The sequence below is a fragment of the Lepus europaeus genome, chromosome 15 (assembly GCF_033115175.1).
Source record: "Lepus europaeus isolate LE1 chromosome 15, mLepTim1.pri, whole genome shotgun sequence".
Taxonomy (NCBI): domain Eukaryota; kingdom Metazoa; phylum Chordata; class Mammalia; order Lagomorpha; family Leporidae; genus Lepus; species Lepus europaeus.
This window is the reverse complement of record NC_084841.1, coordinates 60,481,602-60,503,952: the sequence shown is the minus strand read 5'-3', so window position 1 is coordinate 60,503,952 and position 22,351 is coordinate 60,481,602. Positions and strand designations below refer to the sequence as shown.

The window sequence follows — 22,351 nt, the reverse complement described above, 5'->3', positions numbered from 1 at the left end:
GACTCTCTCTGTAACTTTGCCTTTCAAATAAATTTTAAGAGAGCTATGTTGGTGCAAAAATTTTGAAATCCATGCTTGTATGAAGTATTCAAAATAATCATGGAAAATGTGTACTTTTTAAAAAAAAGATTCATTCATTTGAAAGGCAGACTTACAGAGAGGGAGAGATACAGAGAGAGAGAAAGAGGTCTTAACATCTGCTGATTCACTCCACAAATGACCACAACAGCCAGCGCTGGGCCAAGCTGAAGCCAGGAGCTTCATCTGGGTCTCCCACATGGGTGCAAGGGTCCAAGCACTTGAGTCATCTACCACTGCTTTCCTAGGCACATCAGCAGGGACCTGGATTGGAAGTGGAGCAGCAAGGACTTGAATCAGCACCCACAGAGGATGCTGGCACTGCAGGGCAGGGCCTCAACCTGTTGTGCCACAACGTGGGTTGCAAAAATGTGTATTTTGAAAAAACTCTATTTGCACCAACTTTAACTGTTGTTTTCGCATAAACTTTGCAAAGTGCCCTCACCCAGTCTCCCTTTATTCTCTCCACTTCTACTTTATTCCCTTTTAGTCACCTTGGTATGCTTATTTTCTGAGAGCTGTGTTTTTTCTCCTCTGTATGAATTTGTGTCATGGCTTCTGATGTCATTTCTTCTATTCTGCTCTTCCCATTTTCTTATCTTCCTTTGCCCCCCCCCCCTTTTTTTTTTTTTTGACAGAGTTAGAGAGAGAGACAGAGAGAAAGCTCTTCCTTCCTTTGGTTCACACCCCAAATGGCCGCTATGGCCGGTGCGCTGAGCCAATCCAAAGCCAGGAGTCAGGTGCTTCTCCTAGTCTCCCATACAGGTGCAGGGTCAAAGCAATTGGGCCATCCTCCACTGCACTCTCGGGCCACAGCAGAGAGCTGGACTGGAAGAGGAGCAACTGGGACAGAATCGGCGTCCTGACGGGGACTAGAACCCGGGGTGCCGGCACCGCAGGCGGAGGATTAGCCTAGTGAGCCGCAGCACCAGCCCATCATCCTTCGCTTTTAACAACCAGGACTTCTGCTTGGCTTCTTCTCCTCTTCTCTGCTATGACCTCTGCTGCTCCCCTCCTTCCTTTCAGACCTCTCTTCTCTGGGGTATAGTTAAAGCTTCTGGAATTTTTTCCAAATCAGAATGGCTCCATTTTCTGTTCTCTCCTGAACTTGTTTTAAAAACCTAGGCTTTCAATTCCTTTTCCCTATTATTGTGACCGCAAAAAGTTCTTCATGATATTTTCCCTTTATGGGGTAGACATTACGGTACAGTGGGTTAAGCTACTGCCTGTAGTGCCAGCACCCCCTATCAGAGCACTGGTTCAAGTTCTAGCTGCTCTGCTTCCAATCCAGCTTCCTGCTAATGTTTCTGGGAAAGCAGTGAAAGAGGGCATAAGTACTTGAGTGCTTGCAACCTATGTGGGAAACCTGGATGGAATTCTGGGCATGTGAGGCGTGAACCAGAGACCTTCATCTCTGGCTTTATAAACACCTATCACCTAAAAATGATGTTTTCTTAGATTTCCCCTTTTCAGACATGCTGATGTTATTCCCTAACCACTTGTTTCTCTTTCTTCTTTTCTGTACTTTTCCTTTGTTGCCACTCTCACCCTCACTGCTGCTTTCTGATGTCTCTGAAAACAGAAGAGGAAGAGAAAAAAGCGAGGAGGATGAGGAGTTTTTATGCTTTACGTGTTTACTTCTGCTCTAACGAAGCTTTTGCTTTTTTCTGTCTTTGTTGTTCTTCATTTTTTTTTCTTCTCAAGTTGGTCTGATTTTCTAGGAAGTTTCTGTTTTTGTTTGGCTGTTAGTAACTTTAAAAATTCATTATCTTGCTTTTCTTCCCCAACACTCTCAACCCACTGCTTGTGATGGTTGCTTTGTTGTCAGGTTTCTCCCCAAAACATTTCATTTCAGCACAAACCTACAGATTCTCATCTCCACTATCAGTTCTGAGGGCTGGTACGTCAATGACTCTGAGCCATCAGTGGAAACTGAACTTGCACTGAATCCAGAAAGATGCAACAAAGAACACTCTCGATCCACACTGACATGACCCCATTGTGACATGAATACGAAGAGGCTGATCTCTGTCTGATATTCATCTCATCTTTGGCATATTTTTCCTGTGGGGCTCTCTGTTCTGCCATTCAAATTTGGATTCAGTCTCTCCTGATTCTTCTTTCCCTTTGTTTTCTATTTCAGCTCCTGCTGGGATCTTACACATGAAATTAAGGTCATTCTTCACATAAGCCCCATAAGCAACCTATTATCAATTGATTCTTTTTCTTCCACACACTGTTCGTGGGTTCTTCTCATTGCTTTTTTATTGTGTGATATTTTCTGTTCTAGCATTTATACTTCTTGACATTGGTTTTGGAAGCAAGATGCAAATCCTTTTTGAAGGATTTGACTGTCTTGGTGTTGAAGCTGGGAGAAGCCATTTACCTTGCAGGGTCTTTACTGTCCACTGAATCTGCCCTCTTTCTTGTTGGGGCAAGGCCTTCTCTGCTTACCTTTGCCAAGTAGTTTGCATTCAGTAGAGCAATGTTAAAGAGATGGATGTATCTAACGCTGTATACCTGAAAGACATACAGGTAAATGAATCACATGTGGCCAAATTTCAGAAGAAGGACTCCTAGGGAAAATCAACCTGTCTTGCATGCTTAAATATAATAAGAGGGGAGAGGATTAGTTTCTCATAAACTTGATTTGAGCCACATTTAGTGGGGCAGATCTGTATAATATTTTTCCCCTACCCCAAACACAGAGGACTCCAGCAAGTACAGCAGAAGTAACTAACCTGACAGGAATGGTGATAAATGCCAGGCCAAAGACCTAGGGAATGGAATTAGACATGGGGAAAGATTTCTAAACTGATGTGAAATACAAGACCATAGCAATGCCATTTCAAAAACTGACAAAGAAAGCCTCTACTGTGAATTATTCTACACTGAATGTTGTATGCTAATTCAGGGGGTAGGATTCAGTCTTAAAGTGCTTATGCAGGCAGAACTGCTCACACAAATCAGAGGTCAGTCTGCATAAGGAATTAAAGGATTCTGAGAAACACTATTGGAGCCTTTACAGTAAGTTGCCATCAGAAGAGTTAGTGCTAAAGAGATGGCTATTCTTTATCTGTGCACCTGGATAACTTGCAGGCAAGTGTTTGTCTTTGTTTCAGAATATTTTCCAACACCACTCATTTCCCAACATACAGCAAACAATTCTTGTGGCTCTGCTCCGTCCCCTCTTCCAGAGGTTGCCAGGAACAGCTGACACACACCTTTTAATGCTTTTGTTCGTGTGTTTTCTGATGCACTGGGCTTCTCCTAAGTAGAATGAAAAATTATTGATCTACCAATGACATTAGTTCATTATTGCTGAGATGCCCAAGAGTATTTTTGAAATAAATAACCAAAAAAAAAAAAAGAAATAAATAACCAATCTCATTGTTGATTCTACTACAGAAAATGAGCATCTTAGGGAATTTTGAACAAATATATTTGACAAAGGTATCCCTTCCACACCCAGACTGGTGTTATCCCTTTGTAGACTTCACTGGCCCAAGTTTCATCAAAAAAGTGATGACCAAAATTATGTGCAAGCAGATCATGTAACAAAACCTTGTTAAACTTGACTTGGTGCTGCCTTACTAACTTAATTTACTCTTGATTTTAAGCAACTGTTCTGAGAAGCAAATCTGAGTATTTGAAGCTTAAGTAAATACTGAAAATGCATTTTTCAAATTCACATTCAAGAATCAGGGCCCTTGCATTTCAGGGTACAAGTTATGCACACCTGTTCATAAAGGTGAACTCCAAAGTCAGCACCTTCAGATGCCTTATACAGTCAGCCCTCCATAACCTTGGGTTCAGTGTCTGCACATTCAACCAACTGTGGGTCAAAAATACTCAGAATTTAAAATCTGCATTCAGGGGAAGGCATTTGGTGCAGTGGATAAGATGCTACTTGGGATGGATATCTGCATGCCATATAAGAGTGCTTGGGTTTGAGTCCCAGCTCCACTTTCTATTCCAACTTCTTGCTAATGTACAGCCGAGGAGGTAGCAGGTTACAGCTCAAGTGTTTGGGTCTTTGCCATTCACATGTGAGACACAGATGAACTTTTGTCCTCCGGGCGTCAGCCTGCCCCAGTACTGGAAGCTGCAAGCATTTGGAGAGTGAACCAGTGGATGGAAATGCTCTCTCTTGCTCTCTCTCTGATTGTCTCTGTCCTTCTCAATCGGTCTGTGTGACTTTCAAATAAATAATTGGAGCTGTACTGAACATGAAGACTTTTTTTCCTTGTTGTTACTCCCTAAACAATACTATTTCCTAAACTATTTATATGTTATTTCCTAAACTATTTATATAAATATATATATATAGCATTTATACTGTAGAAGACATTATTTGTAATCTAGAGAGGATTTAAAGTATTTGGGAAGATATGCAAAGGATGTATGTGAATACTGTGCCATTTTCATAAGGGACTTGGGATTCTGCAGATTTTGTTGTCTATGTCAGGTACCAAATCTTCTTCAGATACCAAGGGACAATAGCATTAATTCCAAAAGCACTTCTGAATTTTCCTTTTAGATTCGTGGGAATATGGACTGCTGTGGTTTGAACATGATCTGATTCCCAAAACCAAGCAAACATGTCGACCCCAAGGTCATAAATTAATGGCACTGAGAAGATGGGGATATGGCCCAGGTACAGTGTTCAGGAGATTAGTGGGAATTCCTTAGCCACTGCAGGTGTGCCTCAGAAGGCAGTGCTCAATAAAGGGTCCCAAGTGGGGCCCAGTCACCCCCTCTCTGCTTCCTGGTTCATCACATGATCTTCCACAAGGGCTCCACCATGACTTCTGCCTCCCCCACTGGGCAGCAAGCCAATGGGATGGCTTGATCTTGGACATGAACCTGCACAACTCTGAGCTACCTAAACCTTTTTCCTTTATAAGGTTAACTTGTCTCACATATTCCATAGTAGTAATAAGAAACTGATTACATGAACTAATATGACAGTTATATTATGGTTATCCTTCAGTCCTTAAGAGAAACTTTGCCATTGGCACTTTCCAAAGATAAAAAGAATCAAAAATAGGTAAATAAAAATCATAACCAACCTGGATAAAAATGGGTAAAAATGAAGGGAGACACAGAAATGAATTCTGAAGGCAATTCCAAAGATTTATTTTTCATCTACTTGAAAGGCAGAATGCTAGCAAGAGAAGGAGAGAGAGAGAGAGAGACAGACTGATCTTCCAACTGCTGGTTCACTTCTCGAATGCCCACAATAGCCAGTTTTAGGCTAGCCAAAGCTAGGAAGGCCAAGATCTTAGAACTCCATCTGGGTCATGGGGCTGGCACTGTGGTGTAGCAGGTAAAGCTGCTGCCTGCAGTGCCGGCATCCCATTTGGGTGCCAGTTCAACTCCCAGCCACACCACTTCTGATCCAGCTCTCTTTTATGGTCTGGGAAAGCAGTAGAGGATGGCCCAAGTCCTAGGGACCCTGCACCCAAGTGGGATATGTGGAAGAGGCTCCTGGCTCCTGGCTTTAGATTGGCCCAGCTCCAGCTGTTACAGCCATTTGGGGAGTGAACCAGTGGATGGAAAACCTCTCTATCTCTCTACCTCTGCCTCTCTGTATCTCTGCTTTTCAAATAAATAAATAAATCTTTTGGAAAAAACAAAAAAGAACTCCATCTGGGTCTCCCATATTGCTGGCAAAGTCCTAAGTGCTTGAGCCATTGTTTGCTACCTCCCAGAATGCATTAGCAGGGAGCTGGATTGGTGGTGCTGGGACTGGCACTGGCACTCTGATATGGGTGCAATATTGGTGTCCCAAGTGGCGCTGTAATGTGCCATGCCATAGTGCCTGCCCCCAGATGAAGATTTTTAAAAAATACTTTCAGTGAAATCAAGGTGTGATCTTCCAAGTAGTTTTTTTTTTTTTTTTTAATAAATAAACTACATGTTTCTTTTGTTTCAAATAAAAAGATCTTGGGGTGGGTGTTGTGGCATGTCAGGTAAAGCCGCTGCATGTGACACTGGCATTCCACATGGGCACTGATTCATGTCCTGGCTACACCTCTTCCCATCCAGCCAAGAGAAAGCTCCTGGCTCCTGGCTCCTGGCTCCTGGCTTTGGCCTGGCTCAGCCCTGGCTGTTGCGGCCATCTGGGGAGTAAACATAAAGATGGAAGAGCTCTCTCCCTCTCTTTCTTTGTCTCTCCCTCTCTCTCTCTGTAGCTCTGACTTTCAAATAAATAAATGAATCATAAAAATAAACAAAAAGATCTCATTACTTAATTTTTTACAATTAAGTTTCAATTTCCTATTCTATGAACAAGAATATTTGACACCTATAATTTATCTAAATGTTTTACTGAACTGGTAACTAAAACAAAAGGGTAAGTTAAATTTTATCTCATTTTGTTGTCTCTCTCTGTGTCTCTTCCTCTCAAATGAAAAAGGATAAATAAATGAAAAGAAAAGGAATGTTAATAGGAACTGTAAATGAGGCACAGAGTGGAGAGGGAAACAGTGGCATGTCGCACAGCCATACAATATAATGTTCCAAAAGTTATGTCACAGCAGGGAAAATGTTTATGACATAATGCTAAATAAATGTAAAACAACACTCAGAGTTATATGTGGAGTATTTAATCAGTTATATTAAAAAGAAGGGGAAAAAAACAAATCCAACAATAATGTATAGCAAAAAAGTTGAAAAGAAATATAGCCAAGGCTGGTGCCATGGCTCAATAGGCTAATCCTCTGCCTTGCGGCGCCGGCACACCGGGTTCTAGTCCCGGTTGGGGTGCCGGATTCTGTCCCGGTTGCCCCTCTTCCAGGCCAGCTCTCTGCTGTGGCCCGGGAGTGCAGTGGAGGATGGCCCAAGTGCTTGGGCCCTGCACCCCATGGGAGACCAGGAGAAGCACCTGGCCCCTGCCTTTGGATCAGCGCGGTGCACCGGCCGCAGCGCGCCAGCCGCGGCGGCCATTGGAGGGTGAACCAATGGCAAAAAGGAAGACCTTTCTCTCTGTCTCTGTCTCTCGCTGTCCACTCTGCCTGTCAAAAAAAAAAAAAAAGAAATATAGGCAAATGTCAACTATGATTTTATTTGGATGATGATGGAGCTACAGAATATGTATTTCCTTTTTTTACTTTTCTAATTTTCTTTAAAATACAAGGCCAACTCCTAAAATTGCATAAATTATAATTTATGAAACTATAATATTCTGAAATTATAAATATATAAATAGAGAATCATTCATAATAGCAAAGACAAAAATAAATTAATGGTGAGGCTCCTGTTGTCAGCAGGGAAACCCTACCAATTTAAATGGAGTCATTACAGTAAAACATGAGGTTCATAATTGACAATTATCTAATTGTGTTCATCACTTTGCATTCTTTTTGGTTGCCTGAAAAGGTTCTGTTTACCAAACATCAGTAAGAGAAGGCAGGTCCTGGGGACCTGGGCGGCTAGAACAAGTGGCTCTCTACCAGTCCCAGCCTTCATTTCTGCTGACCCGTTATTGTCTGTTTACAGATAGGCTCAGTTTTATTGAACTTGAGATTTCCTGTTTTCTTAAAACCATGCCTACATCTCTGTGACATCAGAAATTACAGCTAGAAAAAGACATTTTAGCTATAAGACACAAATTGTGCTGAGGATCCTCAGGGTTTGGAGGGAAAAGGCATTAAAATATAATCATTTTGGAAACTCCTTTTGAATTTCTTCTTTAGAGAAAAGACTGGCATGGCCCTCCATCCTTCCCCTTCTTCTAATAATTCCTACTTATTCTTTTTTTTTTTTTTTTTTTTTTTTTGACAGGCAGAGTGGATAGTGAGAGAGAGAGAGACAGAGAGAAAGGTCTTCCTTTGCTGTTGGTTCACCCTCCAATGGCCGCCACGGCCAGCGCGCTGATCCGAAGGCAGGAGCCAGGTGCTTCTCCTGGTCTCCCATGGGGTGCAGGGCCCAAGCACTTGGGCCATCCTCCACTGCACTCCCGGGCCACAGCAGAGAGCTGGCCTGGAAGAGGGGCAACCGGGACAGAATCCGGCACCCCAACCGGGACTAGAACCCGGTGTGCCGGCGCCACAAGGTGGAAGATTAGCCTGTTGAGCCACGGCGCCGGTCCCTACTTGTTCTTAAGGGCTGCAGCCAAGCATCACTTCCTCATTGATGCTTTCCTGGACTCCTAACCTAGAAAATCCTCTCCCACTCCCCCTGACACCTAGTGCTTCTCCTGCCCAGGGCTTTAACTAGCAATTATTTTTAAATCTTCCTCCCCACCCCCTAGACCCTGAGCTCCGGGACAGCAGAGACCTTATCTATCTTATCATCATGTTCCTAAAACCGAGAACAGAAGCTGGTATGCACTGGGTGCTGAATAAATATTTGTCTAGTGAATGAATTTTCCGGTGTGATTACTAAGGTAGAGAAAGAACTGTTGGCAGAGAAGCAAACAGTGGTGGAATTGGAAATATAACAGCCTTACTATTTTCTTTTCTTCTCTAGAAATGTTTTTTGTTTTTATTCTATAAACACACGCGTGTGTGATCTCAGGTCATTTTTCTAGCACTGAGTTCAAGGTCAGACTTAGTTTTTTGGGCTTGAAAATGATGAAAATATACTTTGGTGGGTTCCTCTCCAATGGGAAAAGAAGACCTTTTGGGCTATTCCTGAGGAAGAATCTTAAAACCCCTTAGATAACTATATCCACTCGAGCAGTTTAGCACACCTAAGAAATACTCAGAAAGGCATCCTGGGCCTTGGCCCTGGTGTGACACTTTAAATCCCTCTTTTGGATAAACTGCAGCACTTAGCACATCTGCTATTCCGACACCTCGACACCTCCCCACCTCTGCTTCCTTAACTTCCTTAACTGACAGTGAAATTCTTGGAATTTATCTTACAGGCACAAATCACCTTGTAATTCTTTGCACTTAGTTAGAAGCTATTGAACATGTAACTACAGAGCTTAACAATTACCATATACTGTAATCACACAAAGATTTTAATCTTTCAAATTAGGTCTCACCTCCACACTGGGGAAGAAAAGGAAATTTACAGGATAATTAGCTCATGGGCCAGTTGGCACTTCCAGTCCTTGCCAGGAAGTCTGGTGAATGGTTTAAGGTACCATTTATTATTTTATTAAGTGCCTTTCATTAAAACTACCCCACATTCTTTGAATGAAAGAAACTGCAGAAAATGCTTTTTAAAAGCTGAGGCAGCCCTTCTGTAATGACCCTTGGGCAGAGAGGGTACATAGTGGGTCCTGTAAGTATAACAAAGGAGCCAAGATGAATTTTAAGGTGAGATGGGAAGAAGAAGAGTAGGAGAAGGGAGAACCAAATTTGTATTACTCCTTGTAGAGTGGTGTTACTGGAACTTTGAGGAAAGGGTTTTGAATTTCAGAGCTACTAACCCTTTTTTTCTTTAAATTGTTATTTATTCATTTTCATTTTATTGGAAAGCTAGAAAGACAGAGAAACAGAGACAGAGACAAAGAGATATCTTGCATCCACTGCTTTCCTCCCCAAATGCCTACAACAGGCAATGCTGGGCCAGGCCAAAACCAGGAGCCTTAACTCAATCCAGGTTTTCCATGTGGGTGGCAGGGACCCAAGCACTTAAACCAGCACCTGCTGCCTCACAGAGTGCGGCTGGAGTCAGAAGCAGGGTCAGCATTTGAACCCAGGCACTCCAGGATGGGATGCAGGCATCACGAGCATGGATTCAACAGCTGCATCAAGCCCCGTCTGCAGAGCTGCCTTCCCGTACCCATACTGGAGCTGGCTCCACTCTGCTCCCTGGTCACTTGTGCTCATCTGTGCCAACCTGCATTCGCTGACATCGTCACTTGAAGTGGGGTACTAATTATACCATGAAAACTGAAGTAGGCAGGCATATAGGTTAAAATTGATTGGATTTGTGAACTGGAAGACCATGCCGCTGTGTGACCTCGTGCCCCTACCTGATGCCTTTGCCATGCCCCTGTGTGGCCTCATTCCCCTACCTGGCCACACCTGGGTGCCCACCAGCCAAGCAGGTTAATTAACCACTCCCCTTTGGAAGTGGGTTAAAAGCCGGGCCACGGTGTGGCCCAGCCCTGCTCTTTTTCCCTGGCATCTTGCTAGGAAGGGGCTTGCTGTAGCCCCGCGCCTCCAGGGCGCATGGCCTTTGGGCCATGTGCTCTAGGCTTCCTGGCCTCGATGCTCATCCACATGGCTGGTTCCTGGTGCTTGGTAAGAGCCCCTATTCACCTCTCTCTCCTAAACAAAGCTCTTACTCTCCTATGCAAATTTCTCACTAAATAAAACTTAAAACGTACCATGCTGCTTCGTTTATCTGTGCCGGTATTTAGAATTCTTCTCTAAATATTAGGCAAGAACCCTCTTGGGCTTATTAATATTGGGGATTTAGTAATAAGCCTGTGGTGAAATCGTAAGGCACCCCAAATTCTGGTAGCACATGTGGCACCCTGGATAGCATTTCTAGGGAACTTTAAGGGGCTACATTTCAGGGTAAATTTTAGGGGGTCTTGTCCGATTTCAAAAACCTGGTAGAAGATTCCATCTGCCAGACTGGCTGCCACACATTCCCAGGTCTTCTGCAAAGCTTCCTAGCAAGTATTTGATAAACGTGAACTTCCTCCCTTCAGTATCAGAGAACGCAGGAATGGGGACCACCAAGCGGAATGAGGACCACCAAGCAAGGACAGCAGGGTGGGTGGGGGTGGGGTCATTGCGTCTGTTGAGTGAATTGTCTCTGACAAATGTGGCATTTTCAGGACTTGACCTACAGAAATGAGGGTGCAGTCAGGAGAGGAATGTGCCCATGAAAGGTGGGTGAATTGAAAAGAGGCCTGTGCCTGCTGTACATCAACAGCTGAGAGCAGCAGATGAGAATATAGAAATGTGCTGAGATGTCCAGCTGAGAGAGAGAGAGCGAGTTTCCATCTGCTGGTTCGCTGCCCAGATAGCCACAGTGGCCAGGGGCAGGCCAGGTTGAACCAGGAGCCTGGATCTGGGTCTGCCACAGGGGTAGCAGGGTTCCAAGTTCTTGGGTCATCTTCTGCTGCTTTCCCAGACTCATTAGCGGAAAATTGGATCAGAAGCATTGGAGCCAAGGCTCGAACCATGACTGTGATATGGGATACTGGCATCACAGGCAGTGGCTTAACCTGCTGTACCACAATGCTGGCCCTTTGGAGCAATTTCTTTTCCAATGATATTCAAAATGTTTTGGCCTGAGCCGCGGCTCGCTTGGTTAATCCTCCGCCTGCGGTGCCGCCATCCAATATGGGCGCCGGGTTCTAGTTCTGCTTGCTCCTCTTCCAGTCCAGCTCTCTGCTGTGGCCCAGGAGGGCAGTGGAGGATGGCCCAAGTGCTTGGGCCCCTGTACCCGTATGGGAGACCAGGAAGAGGCACCTAGCTCCTGGCTTCAGATTGGCGCAGCGCTGGCCGTGGCGGCCATTTGGGGAGTGAACCAATGGAAGGAAGACCTTTCTGTCTGTCTCTCTCTCACTGTCTATAGCTCTACCTGTCAAAAAAATAAATAAAAGTAAAAAAAGGTTTTGACAGGGCCGTATTGTGGCATAGCAGGAAAAACTGCTGCCTGTGAAGCCGGCATCCCATATGGGCACCAGTTAGGGTCCTAGCTGCTCCATTTCCAATCCAGCTCTCTGCTAACAGCCTGGGAAAAGTAATAAAAGATGCTACCTACCCATATGGGAGACCTGGATAAAGCTCTTGGCTCAACCCTGGCTGTTGTGACCATCTGGGGAGTGAACCAGCAGGAAAAGGACCTCTCTCTCTCTCTCTCTCTCTAACTCTTTCCAATAAATAAATAAAAATTTTTTCAAAATAAGTCATAAATCATCTTTTAAGATTTATTTATATATTTGAAAGGCAGAGTTACCTAGAAAGAGAGTGTGGGAAAGAGAGTTCTTCCATCTGCTGATTCACTCCCCAAATGGCCACAACAGCTGGAGCTGGGCCAATCTGAAGCAAGGAGTCACGAGCCTCTTCCAGGTCTCTCATATGGATGCAGGGATCCAAATACTTGGGTCATTTTCCATTGCTTTCCCTGGTGCATTGGCAGGGAGCTGGATCAGAAGTGGAGCGTTCAGGACTTGAACCGAAGCCCACATGCGATGCCAGCACTGCAGGCGGTGGCTTAACCTGCTACACCACAGTGCTAGCCCCCATAAATCATCTTTTATCTATCATGATTATAAAATTTCTAGGATGAAATTATATCCCCAGATAGAAAGTATTCTTGCAAACCTGCTTTGTGCCTTGTTCTCAGCTGGAACTGCAGAGCTAAAGCAACAAGGGACATCACGGGCTGTGTGTCCATGGGGCTTACTAGAAACAAAGATAGCCCACAGAAAATGGCAAAAGAACACTTAATTGATGGGCAATTCTACATTCTCTAAAAAATCCAGTGGGGTGTAGAGAAGGGAGAGAGCACTGGACAGACAGTTCTTAAGGACCATGATAATAGAGTATTTCTGAGCTTCTATGACTGTTAGTGCATTTCATTATGTTAGTAGGAGCTGCATGAGCATCATCAGGAAAATTATAGTCCTATTCACAAAGATCCATAATAATAAATTCTTTACCATGGTTATAGACTCATTCATCCTTAGAGCTCCACTCCAAAGGGGGATGCATGCCAAGTATTTTAAATCCCTCCTTTAAACTCCCTGAGTCAAGTTCAATACCCTGCCTCCAGCTTTGTATCATGCCAGTAGCAGAGCCAGAGGAAAAGCAGAACAGAACACAAGTCTCCACATGTGAAATACCTTGAAATCAAGATCAGATTTGAAGATGGCCATTAGCCTAGAGAGGTCCCCAAATGCCAGAGGAGATGAGAACAACCAAGTAAGTGATGGATTCACTTCGTGGATGTGGAACAGATGCAGAATTTTCATCTTCAGACTTTCAGGCAGTAGGAAGGTATGTGGACCATATATGGAAAATTGGAAGTCCAGGCAAGTCGAGAGATTAAGGTGTTCACATGGGTTTCTGTCTCAGCAAGGAGCAATTCTAGGAATGTTCTAGAGATAGTGCAAGGCAGGCCAGCTGAAGACGTGGCTGTCAAGGACAGCCTTTGGAACAAAATACAGAAAAGAAATATAAGAAACAAAAATGTGCTTTTTTCCCCAAAAGAAGTTTGTATCAGATAGTAAAGACAGAAAGTGTTGATGTGTGTTTTAAAACTGCAAGAGAAGATATATAAGGGAGAAATGCAAATTTAGTGGCAGGTAGCATTATTAGAAATAAAGTATTCAGTATCTGGAAAATAGGGAGCTTAAATACCAAAATATTTAAAAAAAAGTACCTATGGCTTGGATTGTTTCAAAGTTGAATGGGCTATTAATTTTAGTGAAATTTTTCAAAGACTATAGGGCAGAGTGAATTTCTAAGACCTGGAAATGCCACACTGCTGTGCAAACACCTTATAATACATTTCAATGAAAGATACTGTTAGGATGGCTCTTGGAGTTACCAGACTGCTATGTCCAGGAGAAGACAGAAATTCAAATCTTGAATTCATTCATTTAACAAATATTTATCGAGTGCCTGCCTACTTTGTACTGGCTATTGGGGAGGTGAGGACAATGTACATACAATCCATGTCCTTGAAGAGCGCTCAGTCAAAACAAAACAGATGACTTGGTAATGCCGAAAATTATAAAGTAACATAATAATGTACTATAATAAAAGAAAGCGCATAGGCAATTGCATTGCTTTGTGCAAAAGAACTCCCATCTCATTTCTGAAATTATATGTTGCCTACCACGAGTTAGCGAATTATCCAAGTTCTTTACATTGCTCTGTGGGGATTCTGAGGGCAACGGAAGGCTATGTCAGAATCACTCATCATTGTGCAGGGAAAGCCTGGATGTGACAGGGAGATAGGCAGCTTGCCTCTGAAGCACAGTGTTTGTTGGAGGAGCTTTCATTTGACAGCATTCACCACAGTTCCACGCTGAGCCTCAGTGCTCTCAGAATGCCAGCATTCTTCCTTATCTAACCGAGCAGTGCTTGCCAGATGGCCTTGCCATTTCTCACAATGGCATAGGTCATCGCCAGACACAAAAGCCAAATATGCAATTGAGAAGTCAAAGAGTTAGTCAGTCAATAGGTTATCTTGTTATATTGATACCAAATAAGACATTTTATTAATTTTGGAATTGAAAAAATACATCTTTTCTTTCCCAGAAAATTAACTAATTTGAAAGTGTTTGGAATTCTATGGGCAACTAAATGTACTTTGAGACTCCTGTTTGAGAAGGGCAAGACCATACTTGTAAGCAAAGATACACCCTGTGAACCACACACGCAGAGGGAATTCTGTCTGTGGCATAAACTGATGATAAAGGAAGTTCTTTATCATGGGATTTGTCCCAACTTCTGGTCCATTCCCGTAGTTCACTGGCTGGCTTCTTTGGCCACACTTTGTGGTTTGAAGACTAGACCACTAATAATGCTCAAATCAGGAATGACCTAAGTAGTCTACGGCTAGTGACCACATGTATTCATCCAAGAAGCTATTTAGAACTGAAGCAAGTTTTTGGATGATGTAATAGAATTACTATCTAACTTGCATATAAGGCTGTATTAAGGCAAATGCATAGACATTTCAGGGTTTGGCGTTATCTTCATATTGCTTCAGCTGTCTCCCTCTCCTGTATAAGCACAGGTGTGTTCTGGTTTGACTGGGGTGACTTCCCCAGAACTTTTTCTTGGAAGGCATTTTGGTTGCCAGTTGTGCCCACACCATGGGTGAGAGTGTATTAAAAGCCGGTTCCAACATGGGAGACTAGGAGAGGCACCTGGCTCCTGCCTTCGGATCAGCATGGTGCGCTGGCCGCAGCGCGCTGGCCACGGCGGCCGTTGGAGGGTGAACCAACGGCAAAAGAATACCTTTCTCTCTCTCTCTCTCTCTCTTACTCTCTCACTGTCCACTCTGCCTGTCAAAAAAAAAAAAAAAAAAAAAGTAGGTTCCAGGGGCCAGCGCTGTGGTGTAGCAAGTAAAGTCACTGCCTGCAGTGCCAGCATCCCATACGGGCGCTGGTTTAAGTCCCGGCTGCTCCACTTCCAATTCAGCTCTCTGCTATGGCCTGGGAAAGCAGTAGAAGATGACCTAAGGACTCCACCTGCATGGGAGACTCGGAAGAAGCTCCTGGCTCCTGGCTTCGGATCAGCGCAGCTCTGGCCATTGTGGCCATCTGGGGAATAAACCAGCAGATGGAAGACCTCTCTCTCTCTCTTTCTCTGTCTCTGTCTCTCTCTCTGCCTCTCTGTAACTCTGCCTGTCAAATAAATATTTAAATATTTATTATTTGACAGGCAGAGTTACAGACAATGAGAGAGAAAGACAGAGAGAAAGGTCTTCCTTCCGTTGGTTCACTCTCCAAATGGCCACAATGGCCAGAGCTGCTCCCATCCGAAGCCAGGAGCCGGGAGCCAGGTGCTTCTTCCTGGTCTCCCATGCTGGTGCAGGGCCCAAACACTTGGGCCATCCTCCACTGTCCTCCTGGGCCACAGCAGAGAGCTGGACTGGAAGAGGAGCAACCGGGACAGAATCCAGCGCCCCGACCAGGACTAGAACCCGGAGTGCCGACGCCGCAGGCAGAGGATTAGCCTATTGAGCCGCAGTGCCGGCCGGTCCAGTTTCTATTTTATGGGAAGTGGCGGAGAAGGAGGTGTAAAACACTCCTAGGTGACACCCTTCTTTTGGGTCAAAATTGGGAGAAACTGAATACTGTATCTCTCTCTTGAGCTTCCTAAAGGTCATTAGCATAGTAAAGGATCAGGGGTCTGCCTTGCATCAGTTACTAACCATAGAACCCCACCCCCATCCAGTTCATACCTATGTCCTGAAGAAATTGTATTCCTTTGTGTGTTTTTTTTTTTAAAGATTTATTTATTTACCTCAAAGTCAGAGTTACACAGAGAGAGACGGAGAGGCAGAGAGAGAGACAGAGAGAGAGAGAGAGAGAGGTCTTCCATCTGCTGGTTCACACCCCAGTTGGGCACAATGGCCGGAGCTGCACCCATCCAAAGCCAGGAGCTTACTCCGGGTCTTCCCACGTGGGTGTAGCGGCCCAAGGGCTTGGGCCATCTTGTACTGCTTTCCCAGGCCATAGCAGAGAGCTGGATCCAAAGTGGAAGCCGGGACTCCATCCGGTGCCCATATGGGATGCGGGCACTGCAGGCGGCAGCTTTACCAGCTACACCACAGAGCCAACCCCAGAAATTGCATTTCTTAAAGTTCATTTGTTAAAGTCCTGTGTTGAAAATATTTAAGTTCACATCGGAAATTTTTTGTCATGGATTTAAAGAGGTTCACTTCATTAAGAGAAGGTAGAAAAATATTAAGAATATTATAACTAAATAAGATGAAATCGACTATACTTGAAATGTTTATGCTAGATTTGATAAGTGGATTTTAAACACCATTCTGAAATACTATTGAATCGGCATTCAATTAGAATTTTTATTGGTGCATTTTTAAAAGGTGAGAGTTTAAAAACGTGAGAGTATTTTTATGTGTTCATTTATTTTTATTTGTGAAAGGCAGACAGAAGGAGACAGATGGAGGGAGAGAGACTTCCATCCCCTAATTCATTCCCTAAAAGCATATGGCCGTGGGCTGGGCCAGATCAAATCCAGGATCCAAGCCGGCGCTGTGGCTCACTAGGCTAATCCTCCGCCTTGCGGTGCCGGCACACCGGGTTCTAGACCCGGTCAGGGCACCGGATTCTGTCCCGGTTGCCCCTCTTCCAGGCCAGCTCTCTGCTGTGGCCAGGGAGTGCAGTGGAGGATGGCCCAAGTGCTTGGGCCCTGCACCCCATGGGAGACCAGGAGAAGCCCCTGGCTCCTGCCATCGGATCAGCGCGGTGCGCCGGCCGCAGCGCGCTACCGCGGCGGCCATTGGAGGGTGAACCAACGGCAAAAGGAAGACCTTTCTCTCTGTCTCTCACTCTCTCTCTCACTGTCCACTCTGCCTGTCAAAAAAAAAAAAATCCAGGATCCAGAACTCAATCTTTGTCTCCCACATGGTGTCAGGAACCCAAGTACTTGAGCCATCACTGCTGCCTCCCAGGTTGCCTGTTAGTCCGAAGTTGAAACTGAAGCAGAATGAGACTCGAACCCAGGCAGCCCTATGGGACGCAAGCATCCCAAGCAGTATCTTACCTGCTGAGCCAAGTGCCTGCTCCTTCCCTGTGGGTCTTTGAAATTCTAGGAAACATTCCATTCCAGGAACATTAAATGATCAATAGCATTAATCTATTCTGCATTGATTATTCCCAATTCAGCACCTCCCCCCTCGGGTCAAGTGTCATCCTCAGGAAAGAAGATAGATAGGGAGCCCTGGGGGTAAGGGCCTTGACGAGTCATTAGTTCATCATAGAAAGATCTAGGGTAGAGAAGGGCCCAAGAAACATGACGGTTATCAGGCAGTTTTGGACAAAAGGCCATATAGAAGTTGAGGATCTTGGGGCCGGCGCCATGGCGCAGCAGGGCCATGTGGGTGCCAGTTCTAGTCCCAGCTGCTCTTCTGATCCAGCTCTCTGCCATGGCCTGGGAAAGCAGTAGAAGATGGCCCACGTCCTTGGGCCCCTGCACCCACGTGGGAGACCTGGAAGAAGCTCCTGGCTCCTGGCTTCGGATCGGTGCAACTCCGGCCTTTGCAGCCAATTGGGGAGTGAACCAATGGAAAGAAGGTCTCTCTATCTCTACCTCTTTCTGTAACTGTCTTTCAAATAAATAAAATAAATCTTAAGAAAAAAAAAAGAAGTTGAGGATCTAGAAATTGATTCTTTTCAAACAATCTTCTTGGGAAACATACCCTCTGGTAAGTGTCCGAGGCCCCCCAGGCTGTGGGGACCTCTGTCTTTGAGCTAACTTCTGAGTGCTGCTGCCACAGCGTTAACATCTGCTCTGTTCTCTTGCTTGTCTCTCTGCTCCTCCCACCCAATTACTCCTTTACTTGAAAGGAACTCAGCCAGGTGGGGAAGCCGCCTGGCTCCCAGTCCCTGGCCCTTTCGGACATCAGGCCTTCTTGCCCCGCCCCCTGCCCCCCCCCCCCCAGGGTCACTCCCCAGGAGCCCTTTGCTCAGGGATCTGCAGACTCTTGAGTGTGCATTGTTTTTCCCTCCATTGTGCCTTTGTTCTCTCCTCTGGGAATACTCTTCTGCAGATATCTGCTTCTCCCACCTGTTAGGGAACAGTTGGAGCCATCCCTTGGGAGGTATCTCTGTTCCCTGTTCCCCTGTCCTTTGGATCTGCAGCATGTCTCCCATGCCTCTCTGCCTTGTCTTAGCATTACCTGCACATGTGTCTGTCTTGATTAGTTTCAAGTTCTGAGCAGTAAGGACTGTGTTGTGTTCACCCGCGTCCTCTCCACCTAACACAGGGCTGGCTAAATGTGGGTTGGCTGATGAGCCTACCTCCTTTAAACTCATTCTGAATATGAGAGGCACAGGGGATCCCCATGGGAAATGTTACCCCCTGTATCTGGGGGACCTCTCTACGTATAAGGAGTACCCAGCTTTGGCCTCAGCCATAGCACCCAAAACCGAAGGATCAGAGCATTTGCGCTTCTAACCTACTGTAGCTGAAATCGCAGTGGTCTGTGAGTGAGTTGCAGGCTGGCTTATATTTGTGACGCAGCTGTGAAATTTGCAAGGCTACCCTTAGCAATACAGGGGCAAATAATTACCTCCTTTTGTTAAAAGGAGAAAAAATGCCCATATGCCCAAAGTATTTTAGGTCAAGAAAGACCTACTTGCCCCTAAAGGGTCTAACAAAGAATTTCAGGCCCTGTTGTCAGTAACATCTTTGTGGCAGGTCCCTAATCTTTTCTTTTTCAAATTCCTTTCAAAGGATGGTTAAGGAGTCTTTAATTAACTATTAAAACAAGTGTTCTAACACGGAGGACAAGATTTACAAAATCCCTTTAATTACTGGAACCAGATTTTTTCCTAATTTGTAAATACCAGTTTACTCCTCAACCAAATTTGGGTTTAATTAAACTTAGGGTAGGGGGTAAAGGGGACCTGGGTGCTGGGACATGCCTTAATTTGCATCAGCCCCAGTGTCAATGCAGTTGGCTTTGAGAGGCTCCTATGGTTTATTGTTTAAACTGGAAAAATCAGGCAAAATGGATTTGCTTTCCCTACAGGAAACTCATGGAAATTAGACACACCCTTGCCACCTTGGATTTATTCAAATACTGTTGCTAAAGGATTAGCCCTAGGTCCTTCAGTGGAATGAGTTTAGAAAGCAGCCATGCTTTTACGAATTATTATTCTCTTAGATACGTTAATGAGGTACAAAGCTCATGGTTCTAATGACAAAAAAGGGAAAACCAGAGCTTGCTTACTCGTCTCTCAACTTGATGTTTAATGTTCAATATGGTGCACAGTTTGTTGAGAAAATAAGGTATAGGTTTTGTCGTTCCCCTTATGGATTTCAGTCAACACATGGAGGTGTTTGAAATGATCTGCTAATCCAGTTTCCTCTCCTTGAACCATCTGGTTCAAATTCTGTCTACCTGCTTGGAGTGCACCAGTCTCGTCTGCATGTACATATAAGGAAGTCACAACTCATTAACAGTTTAGGGAAAATCCCTGTGGAAATATACAGCTTTACTATTGTGGTAGGTTTTCTCTTGGGAGCAAATTAGATAGGACTTTGATGTAAACCAAAGAAACTTGGGGGTTTGGGGAAGACATGAGTGGTATTGAAAAAAATTGAACTAATTTAGAAGCTTTTATTTAAAGAGGACCGAAGTTACTGCATGCCATTGGCTCAAGGTTAAGCCATCAGGTGAAGCAAGGAACAGAATGTGCCTTCCTTACTAGCTCCCTACTCTAACTTCAAGAATGATCATTCAGGTGCTTATCGTTGGCTAAGCCAACAGACCTACTGAATCTCCATTCCAGAGGCTTGCAAGGTCAGTACCCTCTTTTCCAGCTTCCCTGAAAGCTAGGCAATGTGCATGTCATGGGAAAGAGTTCTATGCCAGAGCTTGCTGCGAGCCTCAGGGAAGCACTTCTCCATCACTATACCCATCTCCTTCCTCTTGTTCTTAGGTCCAAGAAAGATTGGATGGATGTGATATCTAGAGCAGGGGTGATCATTTTAGGACCATAAAGAGTAGTTATAAGAATGACACACACTGGCCTGAACCAGGTACTGAACTGAAACCAGCATCTGTCGCCCCCGGGATTTCCTCCTACTTGTTGAAGCCTCTTCACTGGCTACTTGCAGCCGAGAGCAATCCTAACAAACATAAACCTTATGCCCTTGGATGTGCCTGGAGGAGGATCTTCCAGAGTACAGTAACTGGAGTCAACCTTGGGGTCTCCAGCAGATGGGACATGCCTGCAAGGCAGCATCTGGGTCTGAGCACATGGCGGATGATGCAGCATTAGTGGAAGGATCAAGTCAAAGACTCAAGAATACAGATTGAAAGTTATTCCTTGCCTCCTAGGTACATAAGGGAGAAGTGATGCACTAGATAATGCTTCACCCTAACTATTTTATATGTTGTGAGTGAAAATGAAGAGCCAGGGGAAGGCATTTGGCCTATGGTTAAGCAGTGGTTGGGATGCCCTGACCCGTAGAAAGTACCTGGGTTCCAATTCTGACTCTGCTCTCGATTCCAGCTTCCTGCCAATGCATAGCCTGAGAGGCAGCAGGTGGGAGACCTGCACTGAATTCCTGGCTCCTACTTCCACTTGGTCCAGCCCTGGAGTCTGTCACCATTTGGAGAGTGAACTAATGGATAGAAGCTCTATGTCTGTCCCTCTACCTTATAAATAAATATCTTTTAAAAAGCATGGAAAGTCAACCCTTCTTCTATGATATATGTGCCCTCCCAGTCACAGGCCCATTCTCTGATTCTCCCAGACATGCCACTTTCCCTCTATTTGTCTTTTCCTACTTCTCCAACCTTGAAGAATCTCCTAACAAAGCCAATAAAATGGCTAATTTGTCAATTTGTTTATCACGACTGAATTTGTATGCCAATTTATACCCCTTTTCCAGTTCCTTCCACCTTCTCATTCTATTCTACACCTCAGCCTCACAGGCCTCCTCTAACACAGGTAGTTCAAAGGTGCCATGTATTCGTAGGAAGTACAGGCGCATGCAGATGTATAGCGTTTGCCCTTTTAACCTAAAAAGAAAATCTTTCGTGAGAAGGAAATAAAGAGAATAGTTAGAAGCAGATGAGCTGTTGCATTTCCTGATTTAAAACAGGATATAATGTCTAAAAGAAAAATGCAGGCATAAACAATTTTACTTTTCCTGAACTGGATTTTGTCAGAAAAAAAGAAAGGCAGAGTGCTTTCCACTGACCTGATATAAAGAATAGAGTAGAAAATAAAGCTGCAAAAATCTGTTCCTTTTGGATGTTCCTTACAGGTGCACCGCTGAAGGACAAAGACTCTTTGCTAAAAGGAGTTTTTCCTGTGCCCTGGAGAAATCCCAAAGCCAGACCCCCTAATTCAGAAGGTCAAAGGCCTGCTTCAGCAAAACCTCCTGTGGGCCCAGCCAGTGCTTGGGCAGGAAATGGTAGATTTCCTCTTCAATAGGAATCCCTCCCAGAGCCCAGGAGGTCTGGGGGAGGGGAGGCAGCTGTTTTGACCACTCACACTCAGAATTTAAATGGAGCGAGATTCCCCCAGAGCTGAGACCCTGACCCAGGTCTGTGGGGCTGGGAAGATGCCAGGTCTCTTTTACAAACCTGGAGTTAGCCCAGCTGGAAGAGACACTCTGAGGCGTCAGTGGCCCTAGGACCTGCAGATACTGTTCCCTGAAACACAGATTTGGGGTTTCCTAAATCCTCACTGAGGACTCTCCGAGACTCGAGACTCTATGAGCAAAAGGATTTTGTGAAACACCAATTTAAATATAGTTACACAAGTTCCTATACTGGGATTCTCTAAGAGGCAGCTTAGTGTCCGGTATTCTCTACGCTTACTTGATCACAAGATTACTTTTCTTTTTCTTTTTGATGGAGTAGCAAAATATTCCTCCTGCAGTACCGAACAGTTCTGACAGACAACAGGTGGAGAGTTACTGGTGAGAAATGTGTTGCAACTGTCCACCTCCCTGCCCTGCTCAGTCTTCAGCTGCACAGGTGGTCGCAACTAACTGTATTTGGCCACTTGTACTGAACACTCCTAACTCAGTAATCCAGGGTAGAAATAAGCATTCACTTAATATCTGAAGAATTAAAAAAAAGATTTATTTACTTAATTATTTGAAAGAGTGATGAG

At 44.6% G+C, this 22,351-nt stretch overlaps 1 pseudogene; it reads right to left on the bottom strand.

Moving 5' to 3' along the window:
• Positions 1 to 1,498: 1,498 nt before the first annotated feature.
• Positions 1,499 to 2,460, bottom strand: LOC133774300 (corepressor interacting with RBPJ 1-like; annotated as a pseudogene).
• Between the last annotated feature and the right edge of the window lie 19,891 nt (positions 2,461 to 22,351).